This window comes from Artibeus jamaicensis, unplaced genomic scaffold, assembly GCF_021234435.1.
Source record: "Artibeus jamaicensis isolate MK-2021 breed Jamaican fruit bat unplaced genomic scaffold, CSHL_Jam_final contig_47, whole genome shotgun sequence".
Taxonomy (NCBI): Eukaryota; Metazoa; Chordata; class Mammalia; order Chiroptera; family Phyllostomidae; genus Artibeus; species Artibeus jamaicensis.
In genome coordinates, this window is record NW_026521848.1 from 1,932,676 (window position 1) to 1,953,125 (window position 20,450).

A 20,450-nucleotide genomic window follows, 5' to 3' on the forward strand; every position below is an offset into this window, starting at 1 on the left:
ATTCTGGCAAAGCTGCATGGTTTTTCCCTTTCACCTGGGAAAGAGGGGGTCCGCACCCTGCCAAAACCACGTGGCTCCCTCTTTCACCTCACCAAGAGGGGGGTCCTCACTCTGCTGAAACCGCGTGGCTCTCTCCCATCTGGCCAAGCGGGGACCCTTCATGTCTTGGAGCCAGTCTTTTCCAAGCTCTCACCCAGGCCATCTCGCTCAGGAGTGCAGCCCCTAGTTTCTTCTGAGTCTCCGCTAGTTCCTTCTCTCTCAGGAGTGCAGACCTTAGTTACATCTTCCTGAGTCCAAGCCCTCTCACTCAGGAGAGCAGCCTCTCAGTTCCCATCTTGAGTCCCAGCACTCCCAGTTCCATCCTGAGTCCCCCTAGTTCCATCCTCAGTCCCTGCTAGTTCCATCTTGAGTCCCTGCTAGTTCCATCTTGAGTCCCTGCTACTCTCCTTCTCCTTCAGGAGTCCAGACTTTAGTTACACCCTCCTGAGTCCCAGTCCACTCACTCAGGAGGGCAGCCTCTCAGTTCCCATCTTGAGTCCCTGCTAGTTCCTTCTCTCTTCTCCCTTCCCCCTTCTCAGGAGCGCCGACCCTAGTTACATTCTGAGTCTCTGCCACTACCTTCTCCCTCCTCCTTGGCTCCAAACTTGGCCACTGCTATTTAACGTATCTATGAAACCAGTTAAAGGTTATAGATATGTTAAATAATCATTCCAGAGGTTAGCTGCAAAACTATTGCTATGCAAAATAGCTCTCAATGGCCCTGGCTCCATTCTTTCTTCCCCCTGTGTGTGTGTGTGTGGGGGGGGGGGGGGGGTGAGGACATCTTATATGTCTCTCCAATATTCCTATACACTTTGAATTCTGGACCTTTCTAAATCTTTTTTTTTGGGGGGCCCCCCTTGCTGCACCCTGTATCAATTAGATGAACAAAAAAGGTTTGCATTGCTCTCTCCACCACAGGGGAGGAAAAGAGGTTATATCTATTCCTAGGGCTGAATCAAAGCTTTAGAGAAGCCAGAGGGAAAAAGAAAAACAACCACCACAAAAAAACCACAGCTCTTCAGCCCCTATTCTAGAACTGGGATCTCTGGGCAGCCATGGTTTAACCCTGTGAATGCTGAATTTACTTCAAGGGATTTAAGTAATCTTGCAGCGAGGACAAGAAATGGGAGATTTATAATACAATGTGGTCTGCTGATTATATCTAAAAGAAAAAGGGACATTTGAAAAACCACTGTGTATTTTAAGGCCATTTCATTTGGATGTATGATTTTTTAAAAAAATCAATGATCAATTTATGTATTATATTTATATATAATATACCACATTTTTCAAACAATAAGATGCACCTCCCCCAAGTTTGGGAGGAATCATGGTGGTTATTGCTGCTGTTGAGTTCTGTTTACATTTACATTGTTGAAATATTATTTATGTTATTAAATATTTTACCACATTTTTTGCTTCAAAATTTTTTTTCCTATTTTCCTCCTCTAAAACCTAGGTGTGTCCTATGGTCTGAAAAATATGGTACCTATAAATATATATTTTTATATGTAGTTGTTTGCTTTCTGTGTAGTATGACATTTTGACCACTTACAAGTCCTTTCTGGCTGGAGAGAGGCTGCCACTCCCAGAGCTGGCCAGGTTTTAGAACCCAGACAGACCATGCCTTTGGTTCACAAATGGCCAAGTCCAGAGCCAGGGACCCTCTATTTGGTTCCCGCACCCCAGGAGGCAATATGCCTCTGTCTTACTCACCCAAGAGCCAGGTGCCAGGCAATTGAGGACCACCCCTGGAGTACAAAGCCACCCCCGAAAAAAGAAATTATTCAACCTGGCCAGTCCTAAACTATTTACCCTGCCTGCCTTTCCCAAGGAATCCCCAATAAAGGTCACGACCTAAATCTTCCTCTTGGTCCTGCCTCCTGCCCCCTGGCCTCCCTGTGGCCTTTCATGGCACACCTGTGTCTAGGACACTCGCGTCTAATAAACTTGGTTTTCCTGAGCTTCTTTACTGTTTCCTCTTGTGGTTGCACCTCATTGATCATCTTGTTACCGAACAAGAGGAGTGGTCCGAGGGAGGGGCAATACAATATTCGGCCCACCTAGGGATGCCCAAAACTGCTATACCACAGGGGCCCCTCCCAAAAACCAAAATACTAAAATCTACTGGGCCCTTCTGTCCGCCGCCAATTGGAAACACATCTCTTAATGCCAGAGATTTGTGAAAAGGAAACAAAATGTTTATTTAATGCTATTCAGGCCTAATGCCACCACTAAAATATCAAAGTCCTTTAGGTTGTACACCTACACCCACACAGCGCTCCCCTTCTCCCTCTGTCCCAACTCCGGGTACCGTAAATCAGGAAAAGAGCACACGTCTGTGTTGCAGGCCGCTGGCACCGTCAGCTGTGTCACCGTGCAGGATCTCGAGTTAATCCAAAGTACTGTGGTACCCCTCTCATAGTCCACTGGCAAGAGTCCTTTGTACCCAGTTCCAGTCAAAGTCTCTGTTGCTTTTCAGGCCCCGCGGCCAAAGGGGGCACCCCAAAGCCGCGTGGGCCTCTTCTACCAAAGCTGCAGGAGTCCGCACTCCACCAAAAGCATGTGGCTGTCTTCTTCACCTGGCTGCAGGGATCTCCATTCTGGCAAAGCTGCGTGGTTTTTCCCTTTCACCTGGGAAAGAGGGGGGTCCACACTCCGCCAAAACCACGTGGCTCCCCTCTTTCACCCCACCAACAGGGGGTCCTCACTCTGCTGAAACCGCGTGGCTCTCTCTCATCTGCCCAAGCAGGGACCCTTCATGTCCTGGAGCCAGTCTTTTCCAAGCTCCCACACAGCGGCCCTTCCACTCAGGGGCGCAGCCCCTAGTTACATCCTGAGTCCAAGCCCCTCCTCACTCAGGAGAGCAGCTCATAGATCCCATCTTGAGTCCCAGCTACTACCTTCTCCCTTCTGCCTGGCTCCAAACTTGGCCACTGCTATTTAACATATCTATGAAACCAGTTAAAGGTTATAGATATGTTAAATAACCATTCCTCCAGAGGTTAGCTCCAAAACTGTTGCTATGCAAAATAGCTCTCAATGGCCTGGCTCCATTCTTTCCCCCCCTGTGGGGGGGGGGGGGGGTGAGGACATCTTATATGTCTCTCCAATATTCCTATACACTTTGAACTCTGGACACCTTTCCAAATCTTCTCGGGGGGCCCCCCTGTCTGCACCCTGTATCAATCTCATGAAAGAATATAAAACAATAAAATGTTGTATGCTTGTAATGTACCCTAGAGAGGTAATTTGGATCAGAGAAAGCCACTAAAACAAGTGTGTGTGCTTATTTTACTTAGCATAATACACTCTGGGTCCATCCATGCCGTCCTTGAGAGTCACTCTGCTTCCTTGTCACCACTGGAATTTAAACCCTGTGAGTACTGGGAACAACAAATACAGGTCTTTGTAAGTGATGGTTTGGGCTGTCATTTTGGCCTGTTGGAAACTCTGGGGGACAAGGAGACAATGTAAAATGAGAAACAATCTCCAGTCCACTGGCAAATATGCTTTACAGTTTTTACTTTGCCAATGGGGCCTTGTTAAGGCCAAAAACCTGGCTCCTCAAGACAAAAGTGAGCGTAAGTATAGATCCAATACCCGCCCCTCCCCACACACAGGCACAGCCCACCAGCAACATTTCCCCCCAGAGAGGGACATGTTTTACATCCAAGAACCTACATCAGCATCATTATGACCCAGAGTCTACAGTTTGCATTAGAGTACACTCTTGCTGTTGTACATTCTATGTGTTTAGACAAACACATACTGACATGTACCACCATTTTTTAAGTAAAATTTTAATTGATTTTTTGAGAGAGAGAGAGAGAAGCATTGATCCATTGGTCCACCCATCCATGCATTCATTGGTTGACTCCAGCAGGTGCCTCAACCTGGGATGGAATCCACAACCCTGGCACATGGGGATGATGCTCCAACCAACCGGGCCACCTGGGCAGGGTGACACGTAACCACCATTACATTATCATACACTACCTCTGTGCTTCGCCTGTTCATCCCTCCCTTCTCCCAACCACTGGTGACCATTGACCTTTTATAGTCTCCACAGCTTTGTCTTGTCCAGAGTGTCGTACGGGTGAAATCATGTGCTGTGCAGCTGTTCAGCTGGGCTTCTTTCACTTAGAAAGTGCATTGAAGATAGACTTCCGCCAAGATGGAGGTATAGGTGGATGTGCCGCGCCTTCTCACACAACCAAGTTTAGAGACAATTAAATATTACCAACAGAAAACACAGCCAGAACACGGAAAATTGAACTTTTCAGAAGTCCGATAACAACAAATTCTTCAGCCCGACCAGTAAGGGGTGAAACCAGCGGCTGGTGAAGCGGGATTACACAGGAGGACTCGGTCAGATGGACTCAGGTGCGCGGAATCCAGACGCGTGGAATCCAGGCGCAAGGTTGGACCTAGTGAGCGACCGAGCGAGCGAACAGGCCAGCAACCGCGGGGGAGACAGTGGGGCAGCGGGGCTGCGTGTTGACTGTGGTCGCGCATTTGTGCACGGGTGGACAGGCAAGAGAGTGGGCGGTTGGACCGGGACCGGGTCCCCATGTCAAGCGGCAGTGGAGGGCGCCACCATTTCCCTGCTCTGACCCCACCTCCACATACAGCGTCATAACTCAGCGACTCTGAGTGGCCCAGCCCAGGTGAACCACCTAAGACGCTGCTCCTCACTCAGCTGTGAGAAACAGCAGAGGGGGTCGCCATTTCCCTGCTCTGACCACGCCCCCACATACAGCGTCACAACCCAGCCACCTGGGAGTCCAAGGCACCGCTTCTCACACTTAAAGGGCCAGAACAGACCAAAAATGGTGCAAGAAGATCTCAAAGCCCCAGAGCCAATAGATCTAAGCGATGAAGAAATAGCAAAACTCTCAGATGCACAGTTTAAAACATTGGTGATCAGGATCCTCACAGAACTGGTTGATTATAGCCACAAATTAGACAAATATATGAAGGCGAAACTAATTGAAATGAATGGAATTGCACAGGACACCAATAGCAATGAAAAGGAAACTGGGACTCAAATCAATGGAGTGGACCAGAAGAAAGCAAATAATGGCCAAACAGAAAAGAGTCAAGGAGCAAGAATTCAAAGAAATGAGGAGAGGCTTAGGAACCTCCAGGATATCTTTAAACGCTCCAACATCCGAATTATAGGGGTACCAGAAGGGGGAAAGGAACAGCCACCAGTGGAAAACTTATTTGAACAAATAATAAAGGAGAATTTCCCCAATCTGGCAAAGGAAATAGACTTCCAGGAAATCCAGGAAGCTCAGAGAGTACCAAAGAAGTTGGACCCAAGAAGGAACACACCAAGGCACATCATAATTACTTTAGCCAAAATTAAAATGAAGGAGAGAATCCTAGAAGCAGCAAGAGCTAAGGGGACAGTCACCTACAAAGGAGTCCCCATCGGACTGTCAGCAGATTTCTCAAAAGAGACCTTACAGGCAAGAAGGGGCTGGAAAGAGGTATTCCAAGTCATGAAATCTAAAGACCTACAACCAAGATTGCTCTATCCAGCAAAACTTTCATTTAGAATGGAAGGACAGATAAGGTGCTTCTCAGATAAGATCAAATTCAAGGAGTTCATCATCACCAAGCCCTTATTATATGAAATGTTAAAGGGACTTATCTAAGAAAAAGAAGTTAAAGAAACATGAACAGTGAAAGGACAGCAAACTCACAGTTATTAACAACCACACCTAAAACGAAAGCAAACTAAAAGGACAGCTAGATCAGGAGTGGAAACATAGAAATGAAGATCTCAAGGAGGGTTAGCAACAGGGGAGTGGGAGGAGGAGATGGGGGGAGAAGGTACAGAAAATAAGTAGCATAGACATTAGATAGAAAATAGATGGGGGGGCAAGAATAGCATGGGAAATATAGAATCTAAAGGACTTGAGACACATGGTCATAAACTAAAGGGGGGTAGTGGTGGGGTGGGGGGGTAGGGTGGAGGGGAATGAAAGGGTGAATAGAACAACTGTAACAGCATAATCAATAAAAAAAAATTTTTTAAACAAACAAAATAAACAACCAAGCAGTACAGAAACAAAACAAACAAAAAAAACAAACAAAAAAGTGCATTGAAGGTTCTCCCATGGCTTTCCATAGCTTAATAGCTCATTTCTTTGTAGCACTAAATAATATTCCATTGACTGGATGGGTGAATAATATTATTTAACCATTCACCAACAGAAGGACATCTTGGTTGCTTCCAAGTATTGGCAGTTATGAATAAAGCTTCTGCAAACATCCATGTACAGGTTTTTGTGTACACATAAATTTCCAACTCATTTGGGTAAATACCAAGGAGTTCAGGCTGGATCCTTTTTTAAAAATTATTTATTTATTTATTTAGAGAGAGAGAGAGGAAGGGAGGAAGAAAAAGAGGGAGAGAAACACCAATATGTGGTTGCCTCTCACATGGCCCCCACTTGAGGGGCCATAACCTCCCTCAGGGGGCATTTGGCCTGCAACCCAAGCATGTGCCCCAACTGAGAATTGAACCAGCAATCCCCTGGTTCGCAGCCCATGCTCAATCCACTGAGCTACACCAGCCAGGGCTCAAGGCTGGATCTTATGATAAGATATGTTTAATTTGGTAAGAAACTACCCAATTGTCTTCCAAAGTGGCTGGACCATTTGGCACTCCCACCATCACTGAGTGACAGTCCCTGCTGCTCCACATCCACGATGGCATTTGTTGCCGTCCCTGTTCCAGGTTTCGGTCACGCTAACAGGTGCGTCATAGGTAGCTCGTGGTTGTTTTAATTTGCCTTTGCCTAATGACATATGATGTTAAGCATCTTATCATAGGTTTATTTGCCATCTGTATATCTTCTTCTGTGAGGTGTCTGTTCAAGCCTTTTGTCCATTTTTAATCAGGTCGTTCATTTTCTTATTGTTGAATTTTAAGAGTTCTTTCAATATTTTGAATAAGTCTCTATTAGATACAACTTTTACAAATACCTTCTCCCAGTCTGTGGCTTACACTCTCAGTCTCTGGAAGGGGTGTGTCTTTTTAAGTGGGTCCTTTTGGGCACGAAGGCTGACAAGGGCTTGGGAAAGCTGTTATTGTCCTTTGGAGTTGGAACACAGTCGCAGGCAGGTGCCTGGGCTTGCTGATGCTGAAGAAAACCCTCTGGCTTTTCTGAATTCCTGAATTCACAGATCCTAATTGCCTGGACCTGACTGTAAGCCGAAACCTGATACTGTCTGCTGTGAGCTGTTTCATTCTCAGCATGCACTGTGCTCAGCTGAAAGCAAGCATGTGCTCAGTGAACAGGAGCCAGTTCTGGGACCTCAGCAGATTTAGATGTCCCCTGACCTGTGAAAACATCATGGGTGCTGGCTGGACCATCTGGGTCACATAAACATGCCCACAGGAAAATGCTTCTTCTTTGAGGGAACTGTCTGAAATCAAGCCCCTGCTCAGCTCTTTCTTTCTGAGGCAGATGCTAATCTCTGATGCATTTCCAACTCATGATTCCTGCCAAAGCTGTAAGTTAGGGGAGGGCACAAGACAGGGACTGTCACCCTCTGGGTGTTCCTAACTGACTGGACTATGGACCCCCAAGGGTGGGGGGTTACCCACTGCCATTGACTTGTATTCCACTTTCCCAGTTAGATGCAGTTTGCAACAGTGGTCCCGCAGCCTGACTCTGGGTCCCTCGCCTTTCTCCTGGTGCACATACCTTACTTAGGAAGCAGCTTGATTACTAAACGCAGAGTCCTCGGAAAGCGGTTGGTCTTCTCCAGGATGCTCACTGGATAAGAGATCAGAAGAAAAGGGAATTGTATAAATTGATTCTGAAAATTGTTGAAATTTAGGATTGCATCCTGACCAATTCCTGGACATAATGTGTCTTTCTAGTTGTATAAAAATGTGTGTGTGTGTGTGTGTGTGTGTGTGTGTGTGTGTGTGTGTGTTGTGTGAAAATGTTTTTAACCCTTATTGCACCCAACCCTTTTGGATGAAATGCTTGGATAAAAATTTTAAATAATTAGAATTCTAAAGTTCTCACACAGAAATAAAACTGTTAGAGCTAACATAAGAATTCAGGAGTATTGTAGGAAACAAGGTCAACACATAAAAATCACTTGAATTTCTATGCACTAGCAATGACAATCTGAAAATTAAATTGAGAAAACAATTTCATTTATAATAGCATCAAAATGAATAAAATATTGGGGAATAAGTTTAACCATGGAACTGAAAGACTTATACACTGAAAAGTACAAAACATTGCTGAAAGAAACTAAAGGCTTTATTTTCCAAATAAATGGAAAGATACCCATGTTCATCAATTGGAAGACTTAATATTGTTAAGATGGCAACACTCTCCAAATTGATCTACAGATTCAATATAATCCCCATCAAAATTCCAACTACCTTTTTCTGTAGAAATGGACAAGCTGATCCTAAAATTTATATAGAATTGCAAGGGGTCCCAAATTGCCAAAATAATATTTTTTTAAAAGTTGGAAGACTCACACTTACTACAATGCTACAGTAATCAAAACAGTGAAGCATAAGAATAGACATATAGATCAATGAAATGAAATTGAGAGTCTAGAAACAAACTCATACATCTATGGTCAACTGACTTTCAACAAGATGGGAAAAGGATAGTTTTTAAAAATATATTTTATTGATTATGCTATTACAGTTGTCCAATTTCTCCCCCCTTTATTCCCCTCCACTCTGCACACCCTCTCCCACCCACATTCCCCTCCTTTAGTACATATCCATGTGTCTTAAGTTCTTCAGCTTCTACATTTCCCATACTACTCTTGCCCTCTCCCTGTCTATTTTCTACCTACCATCTATGCTACTTATTCTCTGTACCTTTTCCCCCTCACTCCTCCTCCCACTCCCCTGTGGCTAACCCTCCATGTGATCTCCATTTCTGTGGTTCTGTTCCTGTTCTAGATGTTTGCTTAGTTTGTTTTTGTTTTTATTTTAGGTGTAGTTGTTAGTAATTGTGACTTTGCTGTCATTTTACTATACATGTTTATCTTTTTTTCTTAGATAAGTCCCTTTAACATTTTTTATAATAAGGGCTTGGTGATGATGAACTCCTTGAACTTGACCTTATCTGAGAAGTACTTTATCTGCCCTTCCATTCTAAATGAAAGCTTTGCTATATAGAACAATCTTGGATGTAGGTCTTTGGATTTCATGACTTGGAATACTTCTTTCCAGCCCCTTCTTGCCTGTAAGGTCTCTTTTGAGAAATCAGCTGACAGTCTGATGGGAACTCCTTTGTAGGTAATTGTCTCCTTATCTCTTGCTGCTTCTAGATTCTCTCCTTCATTTTAATCTTGGCTAATGTAATTATGATGTGCCTCAGCATGTTCCTCCTTGGGTCCATCTTTTTTGGAACTTTCTGAGTTTCCTAGACTGCCTGGGAGTCTATTTCCTTTGCCAGATTGGGGAAATTCTCCTTTATTATTTGTTCAAATAAGTTTTACACTTGTTGCTCTTCCTCTTCCCCTTCTGGTACCCCTATAATTCAGATGTTGGAACGTTTAAAGATGCCCTGGAGGTTCCTAAGCATCTCCTCATATGTTTGAATTCTTGTTTCTTTATTCTTTTCTGTTTGGTTGTTTCTTTTTTCCTTCTGGTCCACTCCACTGATTTGAGACCCAGTTTCCTTTCCATTACTATTGGTTCCTGTGCATTTTCCTTCATTTCACTTAGCATAGCCTTCATTTTTTCATCTAGTTTTTGACCAAATTCAACTAATTCTGTGAGCATCCTGATCACCAGTGCTTTCAATTGTGCATCTGATAGGTTGACTATCTGTTTGTCGCTTAGTTGTATTTGCTGTGGAGCCTCGATCTGTTCTTCCATTTCAGCCTTTTTTTTTTTTTTGTCTTGTCATGCCTGTTAAGTATGAGGGGCAGAGCCTTAGGTATCCACTGGGGCAGGGCAACCCAGTGACTGGGTTGTGATGCTGTATGTGGGGGTGGGGTCCAATAGGGAACAATGGTGCTTGCTCCACTCTCTGTCAAATTTCAGTCCCTTCCGCCACTTCCCCCCAGCAAACTGGGTCCTTCTGGTGCTGATTCCCATGTGGGTGGGCTTTTGTATGTTCTAGGACCCTGTGGGTCTCTCCAATGAACTCTCCTGTGAGGCTGGGAGTCTCTCCCTGCGCCTCAACCCCCACAGGTGTTTTCAATCGGTGTTTTGAGGCTATATTTCCCAGTACTGGGACCCTGGATTATGCAGTCTGTCTCACTCCCTAGTTTTGTCTGGTTTATTTGCCTGCGAATGTGGGACCACCCTGTCAGCCAGCTGCCTTGCTCGTAGTGCCTTGCTTCACAATCACCACCTTGCTGGGTGTGCCCATTGCCATCCCGTGCCCTGGGTCTGCCCGCTGCCATCTTGCATGCCCCGGGTGCCTTGCACACCCGGTGCCACTGCTTTTTGTGCCTCGAACCCTCTCCAATTGGCTGCTTAACTTCGCTCCACCTACCAGTCTGGATGAATGTGTCTATTTTAACTCCTTGGTTGTCTGACTTCCATACAGTTCAATTTTCTGTCAGTTCTGATTGTTCTTTTGTTTCTAAATTGTTGTTGTCTTTATTTTGGTTGTTTGAGGAGGCACAGTGTGTCTACCTATGCCTCCATCTTGGCCAGAAGTCCCAGGATAGTTTTTTTCAACAGTGTAGGACAACTAGATAGCCACATGTAAAAAAAATTAATTCAGATTCTTACCTCTCACCATACACAAAAATTTACTCAAAGATCAAAGACTTAAATGTAAGCATTAAAACTATAACATTTTTAGATGAAAGCACAGTAATAAATCTTCATGACCTTGGATTTGGTGGTTGATTCTCATATATGACATAAAAAGCATAAGCAACAAAAGAAAAAAATAGATAAATTGAACTTTGTCAAAGTTAAAAGCATTTATGCATCAAAGGGCACAATAAATATATTGAAAAGCAGCCTTCAGAATGGGTAAGAATATTTGAAAATAACATACCTGATAAGAGCCTAGTATACAAAAAATATAAATAACTCTTACAAACTTAAGAATAACAACAAAAAAATTTTTTTAATGGTAAAAGAACTTGAACAGACATTTCTCCAAAGATCTATAAATGGCTAGTAAGTACATGAAAAGAGGTTCAACATCATTAGTCATTAGAGAAATGCAAATCAAAACCACAATGAGATACATCTTTACACCCACATAAACATGGAAAATAAATGTCTGTGCTGATGTGGGGAAATTCCAACCCTTGTACATTGCAGATGGAAAGGTAAAATGGTGTGGCTGCTTTGGAAAGCAGTTTGGCAATTCTTCAAAAAGTTAAACATAGAATTAACATTTGATATAGAAATTTAACCTCTCCATATATACCCAAAGACATTGAAAACAAGTGTTCAAAAAAAAACTTGCAGAATTATTCATAGTATCCAAAAAGCGAAAGTAATTCAAATGTCCACCCACTGATAAATGGAAAACCCAAATGGGCTATAACCATGAAATGGAATGTTACTCAGACAGAAAGAGGAAATGCAGGGGGAGGAGTGAGGTACCGATCCATACTGCAGCCTGGATGAACCCTGGAAACATTATGTTTAGTGAAAGAAAGCTACATATCATGTGATTCCATTGATATGAAATACCCAGAACAGGCAAACCCATAGAGACAGAAAATAGATTAGCGGTTGCCTGGGATGAGGAGGAGGAATGGGGAGTGACTACTCACAGGCACAGAGTTGCTTTACGGAGTAATGAAAGTGTTCTGAAACTAGATAGCGGAGACAGTTACACAACATTGTGAATGTACTTCAAGCCACTGAATTGTACTTTTCTTTTTGAATCCTCACCCAAGGATATGTTTTTATTGATTTTAGAGAGAGAGGAAGGGGAAGAGAGAGAAAGAGGGAAACATCAGTGTGAGGGAGAAGCATCGATCAGTTGCCTCCCGTACATGCCCTGACAGGGAATCAAACTTGCTACCTTTTGGTGTACGGAATGACATTCCAACCAACTGAGCCACCCAGCCAGTGTTGAACTATAGACTTTCAAATGGCTGAAATGGCAAATGATACATTATGTGAACTTTACCTCAGAAAAATATTTGGGACAAAAATGTAGTTATAATTACGGAATGAGCCACACTAATTTTGTAACAAAAAAAAGAAGACACACAAACTTATCAGAGTTTGGGGAGAAACATTAATGATCTTTGTCTTTCAGAATTGTTCCTGGAAGGTTTCCTCTTCCCTCCAACTGAGAAAGAGAGAGACGGGGAGAGAGAGAGAGAGAGAGAGAGAGGGAGAAATATGCCCACTGTTGACTTTCCAAGCTGCTGGACCACTTTGAATCAAACTGGGAGCCTATCCCAGATATCTATCCCTCCAACTGGTCACACCTGACAGCTGACTAGGGGATGACAGCAGGTGTGGCCTGGGTCTCAAATACCTCCAGGTGTTGTCCATGCTCATGAAGCAGATGAACTGGTGTCATGGAAGAGCCAACTGTTGGGAGCTGATTTCCTTCACATTTCCCTCTGAAAGCAAGGACTGAATGAAACCATTTGGCCTGGTCTCAGAGGGCCCAGGGTGGAACATGACCCTGAGGACCCTGTTAACTTGTCCTGCCTGACCAACACATGTCCTGCTTGGGATCCCTTACTAACTATAAACTCTTTGCTTCCAGGGTTCCACATGTGCCCTCTGGGGTTGTGTGTCTGGTGGCCTGGTGCTGCCTCAGCCCTGGAAAGCTTTCCAGTCGACTGGCTTAGTGGCTGGAGTGTGTTCTACCCAACTGATATCTCAGATGCTTCAGACCAAGTGACAAGTTCAAGCAGAAACTTGAAGAAGCCACTTCACTTTTCAGGCTAGACTTATGGTTAATGGGATTCGTTTTAACTGGCTAAATCCAGGACCCTGGAAGGCATAACTGAGGCCAATACCACACCTTGGTGTTACCCTGCCCTGTCCTACTGATAATGATTTTGCTGTAAAGATGTCTGGGCCAAGGATCAATGAAGTGGACTGAACAAAAGAATCACCATAGCAGTCCTGGGACAGCGGTCTTCGGAAGGGCCCACTTACAAGGCTGGCCACTGGCTGGCATCTGCAAACTTGACACCCAGAGTGTACCCATCATTCCCTGATGAGGGGATTGATGAGGGTGGTTCGCTGAGCTGGGATGGTGCAAACATGTGGTTTATGCTGAGCACTTGCATTCTTTCTTGGAGTCTGAAATTTTGGTAAACACTAGGCAGAGCATACCTATGTGACAGCCCCCAACAAAAACCACAGATGCTGAAATTCTAATGGGCTTCCTATATCAGACACATGTGGTTGACATTTTTTTATGCTCTGTGACACCTCCTGGGAGGGAGAAAACATAAAGAAGTCTGCCTATGATTCCTTCAGACCCTACCTTGTCTTTCCCTTTCTGATCTGGCAGTGTATCCTTAGTACATTGCTATCATAACCTTAGCTGAGTACAGTTATATACTGAGTCTCATGAGTCCTTCTAGAAAAATCTCTGATAAAGACAAACTGTGACTTGAAGCAAACACAGTCAATAAAGAGGGTCTATGGAAGGAGCTAAGGCTTATGAAAGTTCTTAAACTCTAGGTAATTGCAAGGACCCTACAGGAAGAACTCTATGTTTATAATAAATCTCTGTGTTCTAACTTCCCCTTCCCTTGTCTTCCTTTTCCTTCTATAAATATCCCTCCTTCTTGGCCAGCAGGCCAGAGCATGCACGTGACTGCCATGTCTGTACGCACTGGGCTGCACCCTTTCGTTTTCCTCATTAAATCCTTGTTGGTGACAAAACACCTATTGATATCATTTTTCAGTCAATATCTCCAAATATTGCATGGTCTTGAGAAGTCCCAATAGTGTGCTACTAATCTCTAGATTCCATTCAAGTCTTGCCAAATATACCAGTAATATTATCTGAAGCAAAAGGATCCAGGTCAAAATCACATGCAGTGGCTTCTACATGTCATGTCTCCATACTGATCTGAAACATTTCTTCTGTCTCTTTTATACTTTCATGATCTCGGCAGTTTTGTACAATATCAGCCAGTTTTTCTTCAGAGAATGCCCCTCAATTTCTTTTTGTTTAATGTTTCCTTATAGAGTCAGATTATACATCTTTGACAAGAATATCATAGAAGTGACTTTTGCCCTCATTGCATCCCATCAGGTTATACATAACTTCAATTTGTCCTGCTACTGATGACGCTTACCTTAACCATTGGATTTCAGGTGTAGTCTGCCAACCTTCACTGCCAAGCTACTCCTTTCTCTTTCTAAATAGTGTTTTGGGAACTTCCAGCCAAGACGGAGGTGTAAGTAGATACACTGTGTTGTGTATCTGGTTGTGTCCTTGCACAACCAAAAGAAGGACAACAACATATTTAAAAACAAAAAAACAACCAGAACAGACAGAAAATCAAATTGTATGAAAGTCTGACAACCAAGGAGTTAAAGAAGAAACATTCATCCAGACCAGCAGGAGAAGTGGAAACAAGAAGCCAGGTGGAGCGGACTCATGGCAAGGTGGTAGCTGGTAGACCAAGCGGTCCCATATTTGCATGCAGATAAACCAGGAGGAACAACTGGGGAGCAAGACAAATGTGAAGCCCAGGGTTCCAGTGTGGAGAAATAAAGCCTCCGAACCTCTGACTGGAAAAACCTCTGGGGGTTGAGGCAGCAGGAGAAACTCCCAGCTTCACAAGAGAGTTCACTGGAGAGACCTACAGGGTCCTAGAACATACACATACACACACCTGGGAATCAGCACCAGAAGGGCCCAATTTGCTTGTGGGTAGTGGCGGAAGTGATGGAATGCCAGCAAAGAGCTGAACAAGCAGCATTGATCCTTCTCAGACTCCTCCCCCATATACAGCGTCACAATGCAGCAAGGTGGGTTGCCCCACCCTGGGAATCCCCAAGGCTCCTCCCCTTACTATGTAATAAGCCCACTGAGACAAAAAAAAAAGGGGGGGGGGGCCAAATGAAAGAACAGATCAAAACTCCAGAAAAAAAGTACAACTAAATGATGAAGAGATAGCCAATCTATCAGATGCAGAGTTCAAAACACTGGTAATCAGAGTGTTCACACAAGTGGTTGAGTATGGTCACAAAATAGAGGAAAACTGAAGGCTATGAAAAGTGAAATAAAGGAAAATATACTAAGAACCAAGAGTGAAGGGAAGGAAACTGGGACTCAAATCAATGGTTTGGAGCAGAAGGAAGAAATAAACATTCAACTAGAACACAATGAAGAAACAAGAATTCGAAAAAATGAGGAGAGGCTTAGGAACCTCCGGGGCAACTTTAAACATTCCAACATCTGAATCATAGGGGTACCAGAAGAAGAAGAGCAAGAAATTGAACACTCATTTGAAAAAGCAATGGAGAACTTCCCTAATCTGGCAAAGGAAATAGACTTCCAAGAAGTCCAGGAAGCTCAGAGAGTCCCAAAGAAGGTAGGCCCAAGGAAGCACACACCAAGGCACACATAGTTACATTACCCAAGATGAAAAATAAGGAGAGACTCTTAAAAGCAGCAAAAGAAAAGGAAACAGTTACTTACAAAGGAGTGCCCATAAGAGTATCAGCTGATTTCTCAAAAGAAATCTTGCAGGCAAGAAGGGGCTGGAAAGAAATATTCAAAGTCATGAAAAGGCAAGGACCTCCATCCAAGATTACTCTATTCAGCAAATCTATCATTTAGAATAGAAGGGCAGATAAAGTGCCCTTCTCAGGTAAGGTCAAGTTAAAGGAGTTCATCATCACCAAACCCTTATTATATGAAATGTTAAAAGGACTTATCTAAGAAAAAAGAAAATCAAAACTATGAACAGTGAAATAACAAAAAACTCACAAATATCAACAATTGAACCTAAAAAACAACAAACTAAGCAAACAACTAGAACAGGAACAGAATTGCAGAAACGGAAATTACATGGTTATCAGTGGGCAGGTGGGGAGGGGAGAATGGGGGAAAAGGCACAGGGAATAAGAAGCATAAACGGTAGGTAGAAAATGGATGGGGGAGATTAAGAATAGTATAGGAAATGTAGAAGCCAAAGAACTTATACATTATGACCCATGGATATGAACTAAGTGGGGGGGGGGTAAGGGTGGGCAGGTGTGCAGGGTGGAAGGGAATAAAGGAGGCAAAATGAAACAACTGTATTAGCGTAATCAATAAAATATATATTCTAAAAAATAGTGTTTTGGATGTAGCATCTTTAAGAGGTCTACTTGGAAAGTTGGCCCTTGGCCAGTATCTAGAATGTTGGATTTGGAGAATGACAAGGGACTGATAAGAGTGATTCACTGTGCCGAGATTGTGTGACAGTAGTTTTCGCTCTTTTCCTTCTGAAATTTGTGTTATGTGCTAGAAGTAGGTCCATGCTACGTTCAGCATAAGCCACATTGTTTGCACAGACAGTCCAGCCACAGTGATGCACCTTTATGGGTTAGGGAATGATAGGAACACTTTCAAAAGCCAAGTTTCCAGATGCTGACCAAGGGCCAACCTTGCACGCAGACCCTTCTGAAGACAGAAGCCTCAGGCTCGCTGTGCTGGCTGTCTTCCACAAAGTTCCCATCCAATTCTATGTGAACAGACCCATACCCCCAGATCTCTTTTAGTTATCTCTCTGAAATACATGGACACATTTTTTAAATTTATGTATTCTTTGAGCACCCCAACCCTCTTACCTTTGACTGAAAGGTTGCAACCTTGAAGTTATCTAAATCAGGAGCTTGAGTGAGATCTTCCAAAAGATGTTTGCAGCTGGGTTGCCTTCCACTGTCTCACGGGACACGTGAATGGAAGATTTTTAGAGGGGTCCAAATGACAGGAGCTTAGCTTTCCCAACTCTGCCACGTGAGAAGTGTCTGGAGTCCAGTTATTTTAGGCTAAGGCCACAGGCTGAGAAGAATCCCTTAGTGGAGTCTGTGTCCTTCCATCTCTGCTTACAAACTGGCCAGTTCTTGCCTGCACTCTCTGTCTTACAAGGATACTGGAGAAAACAAAAGGGGGCAATATAGATACCAACCAGTTCCCTAGGGCTGCAAGCTGAGGTGATCAAACAGACTGCCAACCTAATTATCAAAGAAGATAGTTCTACAAAATGTTTTCTCCCTGATGTGTTCACAAAGACAGCGCCACCTGTCTTAGTTAGACTCCTGTTTTTGACATCAGCACACCATGTCTGGTAGTAATTGCTATATTAAGATACAGGCTAAGCTATTGTAACAGACTCTAAAACATAGTACCTCTGTCCTGGCTGGTGTGGCTCAGTGGATTGAGCACCAGCCTGCAAACCAAAGGTTCGCTGTTTCAATTCCCAGTCAGGGCACATGCCTCTGTTAGGGACCAGGTCCCCAGTTTAGGGCACTCGAGAGAAACCCAGGACATCAATGTTTCTCTCCCTCTCTTTCTCCCTCCCTTCCCATCTTTCTAAAAATAAATTCATGAAATCTAAAAATAAATAAAAATACAACACGGTCTCTCGGGCAACATGGAAGCTCATCTCTCAGTTAATATTTTTCTGGTTGTGGGCAGCATGCAGCAGGTAAATGGCTCTGACCCTTGACCCATCAGTTTTACCATCTTCGGTATGTGCCTTCCATCTCTAGTCCAATGAAGCTACCGAAATTATTATGTCTATCCAATAGCATGGGAGAGAAGAGGAAGTATAGAAAATTGGCTTTGCCCGATTGGTGTGGCTCAGTGGGCTGACCATCATCCTGCAAAATGAAAGGTCACCAGTTCAATTCCCAGTCACAGTACATGCCTAGGCTGTGGGCCACGTTCCCAGTTGAGGCAAGAGGCAACTGAGAGGAATTAGAAATTGCAGTGTCTGTACTTAACCTCCCATTGTCCTGAACTTAGGCACATGGCCACCTCTAGCTGCAAAGGAAGCTGGAAAGTGTAGCCCGTGTCTGGGTAGCCAGCTAAAACTTGGGGGCTTTTATTACCAAGAGAAAGAAAGGGAAATGGGCATTGAAGAAACTGATGGAGTTAACAGCCTCTGTCATTTACGCTGAGGTAATACCTACTCAATATCCTCCCATATCCATTCTCTCTATAATATCTCTGGCCACGGGCTTCCTGAAATAAAAACTACATATCCTGGTTCCCTAGCAGCCAAGGGTGACCATGTGACTAAGTCCTGCCTAATGGAATGTAAGGGAAAATGATGTGAGCCGCTTCGGAGATGTGATTTTTATGGAGGGAGAAAGCACACCCTTTTTATTCCCTCTTCCGCATTCCTGCTTCTTGGAGGGTGGATGAGACGCCACAGCTCCGTCATGGGCCATGAAGTCAAAGATGAGGGGCCAGAAGCAGCCGAGGTCCTGGACAATGGCTGAGCCATTGTACCCAACCTAAACAACCTACGTTTGAATTTTACCTAAGAAAAAAATAAACTTACACCTTATGTAAGTTCTTATGAGTTTTAGTTTCCATTACACACGGCCAAATCCAAATCCTAATTAACACAGAGAATGTCACACTTAATGTGCCCTTTGCAACTTACTATTTTCACTTACGATTATAGCTTTTACATGTTAATATTGATTTATGTGTAGCTAATTTTTTTCATAATTCCTTCAGGAGTCATTACCCTGAGGCTCTTCATTTTACTGTGGTATAATAAAAATAACATAAAATGTATCCGTTTATCCATGTTTAAGTATAAAATTCAGTGGCGTTAAGTGCATTTACAACGTTGGATTACACAACCACCACTACCCATTTTCATCATCCCTGACAGAAACTTCATGCCCTTAAACAGCCGCGCCCCACTCCCCCTGCTCCCCAGCCCCTGGCGACCTCTCGTCTATTTTCCATCTCTATAAATTCGCCTCTTGTAGGTACCTCATGTAAGCGGAATCTTACAATATTTGTCTTTTTGTGTCTGGTCTAGTTCATTCACTTGAATCACCAAATGACGTGGTGTCTGTCTCTTTGTTCAGATCATCTTGTCTTCCTTTACTGAAGTCTCATAACTTACTCCAAAATGAACTTGGATGTCCTTTCTTGATCTTTGGGCTAGGCACCTTATGTGTCTAGGAACATGGAACCTTTTTTTAAGAATTACATTTTCTAAATGGTAATGGAAAAAGTACAATAAACTATTAAAAATTATATTTTCTAATTGGTCACTGCTGCCATTATAGACGTGCTATTGATCTTTTTTTAGATGTTAATCTTATACCCAGCAGACTTGCTAAAATTTCTTCTTAGTTCTTAACAGGGAATTTTTCTAATTAACTTGGGTATTTGTTACAGGTTTCTGGTTGGCTCCTTATATCAGGTTGGTGCTTCCTTTTTATCTCTTACTGGTCATCCAAGTTTTATTATAAATCAGTGTTGAATCGCATCCAGTATTTTTCGACTTGAATGTGTTAATATGGTATGTTACATCAGTAGATTCACTGTTGAATTTTTATTGTGGATGCTCACAGGTAGGAAAGTGGAGTGGATGCTATCATGTGCCACCAAGACGCCTTCTTGAGGACGGAGGCAATCCTCCCACCAGCTGCCAGGACGGTTGGCAGATGAGGGCTTACAGCTGGGCCTGTCTGGGCAGTGCCCTCGGCTGAAGGGAACCACCTTGCTCGAGCGTATGCCCCTTTCCGAGGGGCAGCCCTCATTCCATGCCTGGTCAACAAGGGGGACAAAATCCTGGCTCCATGCCTCAATTAGATACAACCCAGAGGGCCACCGCAACTCCAGGTTCCCTTCTTGTAACCACAGCAACGTCTCTCTGTGCCCATCCCGCCCACTCCCTTCCTTACCCAGAAACCATCTGCTTGCGCAGCACATCTCCAGCTCACAGCCTGTTTCCCGGGAGACCCTACCTGTCAAAAACTAGGCGTATGCATGTGTGTTTATTTTTAAACAAAAATAAATACTTAGGTATCTACCAACTAAGTTCTGGAATAGATCATTGCCACTGCCTAGGAAGCCTGCTCTGGGTCCTTCTGCTTGCATCCTGTTCGGAGATCATCAACATCCTGCATGTTGTAATAACGTTACTCCTGGTGGTTTTTGAGTGTCTGCATCCATGTATATATCTATGCATGTCATACACATGAATGGCTTTGTCTGCTTTTGAATGTTCAATAAATGGAAGCACACAACATGTCTTCTTCTGTGACCTGCTTCTTCCATACGGTCTTGATGTGACATTCACCCATTTTGACGGGATAGCTAGTGTTTGTTAATTTTGTCCAACATGTGAATAGACTACAATGTGTGCAACTGTCCCACCTTTGACGGACGCGGGCGCTGTCTCTGGCTTGGGGGATATTACTCTCAGCTGCTATGAAAGTTCTCATACTTGTGTGCGGG